Source organism: Heterocephalus glaber, unplaced genomic scaffold, assembly GCF_053883595.1.
Source record: "Heterocephalus glaber isolate CG9 unplaced genomic scaffold, H.glaber_assembly_v1.0 deba00001614, whole genome shotgun sequence".
Taxonomy (NCBI): Eukaryota; Metazoa; Chordata; class Mammalia; order Rodentia; family Bathyergidae; genus Heterocephalus; species Heterocephalus glaber.
Window position 1 is genome coordinate 322259 of NW_028258385.1, and position 3578 is coordinate 325836.

A 3578-nucleotide genomic window follows, 5' to 3' on the forward strand; every position below is an offset into this window, starting at 1 on the left:
TTGTGGAGGCAGTATCATAAGTTTGAGCCCTGCCTGGGCAGCTGAGACTTTGTCTCAAAATAAAAAATAAGAAAGGCTGGGGATGCAGCTCAGTGTGAAAGCCCTGGGATCAAGCCTCAGTACCACAAAAAGAAAAAAAAGGTTAAAAAAAAAAAAGGTAAAGATTTTTTTTTTTTTTTGGAGTCAGGGTTTTGCTATGCAATTCAGCCTGGCCTTAAACTCACTGTGTAGCCCAGGCTGGCCTCAAACTTGTAGCACTCCTCCTGCCTCAGCCTCCTGAGTGCTGGGAAAGTAAAGACTTTGCACAAGGTCATTCAGATCCCTGTCCAAGATCCAAGAGCACTGTCCTAAGGTATTGCTACAGTATCCATGTAAGTGGAGATATGAATATTGTAATATTCCTATATTTTCTGACTTTCCTGGAGTCACTGGCAAATGATATAAAAAGTCCAATACATGTGTATATCACACTGCATCCCAGAAATCTGTACAATTAGCATTTTTAAAGTTTAAAAATACTCAATAAAAACAAATTTTGAGGAGTTGGGGTGGTAGCACATGGCTGCAATCCCTGCACCTGGGAGACTGAAGCAGAAGGATCACGGTGAGTTTGAGGCCACCCTGAACTACACAGTAGGCTCTGTCTCAAAAAAAACCAAAAAACAACATAGGAGAGTAAATATGCCCTCCCTGTTATTTTATTTTCTTTGATTATTCAAGAGAGTTAAGGCTTCAGCCTTTTGAAATGTCAGCTCTCTAAAGTTTGCTTTTCCATGATTTGGGAACCCTGGAATTCTGGTTTACCTGCTCAGTTCCTCCATCTGTATATTGGTCAGTTTTCTGTCACCTTAACAAAAGGCCTCAGAGACTCAGCTTTGGAGGAGTTAGGTACCTTGGCTGCTGGTCTGAGCCTCCGGCCAGGCTCAGCACATTGTCCCCTGCCCAGGTAAGGGAGCCAGGGAAGGAAGCGGCTAGCCTCATGGATACAAGAAAGGGGAGGGGACCGGAAGGGGTGGTTCCACTATACAAGGAACCACCCCATGACATCACTTCCTCCCATGAGGCCCACCTTCTAAATGTTCTACCACCTCTCAATACTACTTGCAGTGGAGACCAAGCTTTCAACACAGAAGACCTTGGGAGATATTCAAAATCCAAAGTTAAATGAAAAAGAACAAAGGACAAAGCTGGACAGAGACTGACAGTCTCAAGGCTGACAGGTCTTAGGGCTTGCCCTTCTTGCTAAACTCATGAAGGTCACTGTGCCTGAAAGATGAACTGCTGAAACAACACCTGCTTGTACCTCCCTATCTCTCTATGTTTCAAAGATAAACTGTAAAAAAAAGGGGTTTTTTTGGTACGGGGGATTGAACTTAGGTCCTTGTGCTTGTGAAGCAGGCAGTGGAACCACTGAGCTAAATCCCCGGCCCTAAAAAAAGTTTTAAAAAGCAACATTAGGGCCAGAGATTTAGCTTAGTGGTTCTGCTGCCTGCCCTGCAAGTGCAAGGACCGGAGTTCGATCCCCGGTACCCCCCCCCCCAAAAAAACAAAACAACATTACCTCCCTACCCTTTGCTGAGTTCTGCTTCTGTAAAATGCTGCTTGCTCCCCTGCCCTGGCTAAAGAACAGATAAATATGAGAACAAACTTAGAAATGGGGCTCAGACTCTGGAAGGTGACTTCTGCTGGACCTGCTAATAATAAACCTGCCCATCCCTTCAATCCCCCCCCCCCCAGTGCCAGGGATTGAACTCAGGACCTTGCACTTGCCAGGCAGGCATGGTGGCGTTGAACTAAATCCCTGGCCCTTCCCTTTAATTCTCTGAGTGCTGCTCTCTTCCTTGGCCTGCCCGCCCTCCGAGTGCCATTTCAAAACTATAATTACAGGTGCATACCTGTAATCCCAGCACTCTAGGAGACTGAGGAAGGAGGATCACAAGTTCAAGCCTAGCCTTGGCAACTTAGTCACTATCTCAAAAAATAAAAAGGACTGGAGATGCAGCTCAGTGTAGGGACCCTGGGTCCAATCCCCAGTACCCGACACACACACACACACACACACACACACACACACACACACACACACAAAGAGAGAGAAAAAGAAAAACTTTGGCAATACACAAAATGCTATAACACCAGAATGAATGTGTGAATGAGAAATCAAGTGGTACACACCATGGAAGAACTCACTTTCACACTGTCCACACGTGTGTGTGGAGGGGCTGAGTGCTGGAGGTGGAAGCCCTTGAGTTGCACCCCAGGCCCTAACACTGTACTCTTTGTATATTCATTACTATTCCCCCACTGGAACTCGAGTTTACCTAATTCCTATTTAGTATAAAATCTTCTGTGTTGTTGGCAATCCTGAAAATTTCCACTGCACTCTGAATCTTGAATTAGAGATTTTTTTTTGAGACAGGGTTTTGCTATTCCAAGCTGGCCTTGAATTCACTATGTAGCCCAGACTGGTCTTGAAATACACAGACCCTCCTGCCTCAACCTCCTGAGTGCTGGGATGACAAGTGTGTGCCACCAAACCTGGCTCCTGAATCTTGAAAGCCTTCTTTCTGTAACCTGAATCTCAAAGTGCTGGAGGCACAGTCCTCCACGCCACCCTCCACACCCTCATTTCTAAGGCACCACCATCCTGGGTCTGAAGGCCTCCTTTAGGGCCTGAAGGTGTCCCTGTCCGACTTGAAGAGGGAGGACAACTCCAGATGGGAGGAGAGCTCCATGTCCTCACAGAAGGCCCAAGATGCACAGGTGCCAGGAGCCAGCTGGCCTCCGGCCAGGGCCAGGACCCATCAGTGAGGGCTCTGCCAGTGTCCTCAGTGTTTTCTCTGTTGCTAGGAAACCTTATTTCACTGCAGCTCATTGATTAGCACCCCCTCTCGTGTCCATGCCCAGTAATAGCACTAGAGTTTGCACCTAGAGCCTCCTTTCCTCTGCGGGCCTTTTTGCTTGCTTTCTTTCCTTCTTTTTCTTTTTCTTCCTGCCTTCATTCCCTCCCTCCCTCCTTCCCTCTGTCCCTTCCTTCCTTCTTTCTTTCTCTTTTCGTTTCCTTCCCCCTCTTTTCTTCCCTCTCTCTTCCTCTCCCTCTTGCTCCCCCCCCCCATCCCCGAGTTCTGGGGATTGAACCTTTTTATTTTTTTGTTTTGAGACATGGTCTTGCCAAGTCACTCAGTTGTCCAGGTTGGGTTTGAATTTGCAATTCTCCTGCCTCAGCCTCCCAGAGTGCTGGGATTACAGGAGTGTGCCACCATACCCAGATCAATTGCATTCTTTTCTGTACTTGCAGGTGTTTCCCTTGTAGCTTTTCTTTGTAGGAATGCTAAGACAGTCTTGGTTTTGTCTGTTGGAGAACTTTATGTAAATAAAATTTTACTCAATATCATGTTTGTAAGGTCCATCCGTGCAGGTTGCTCTTCCATTTTTGTTGCTGTATAGTGTAGGGAACAGGGGAAGGGGACGTTACCAGAACCTCTGCAGTAAGTCCTAGTCTCCTGCGAGCCAAGGCAGCACACAGCGAATTACAGGAAAGGTAGAAAAATGAGACTGAGAAGAAGCTGAGCTCTGGG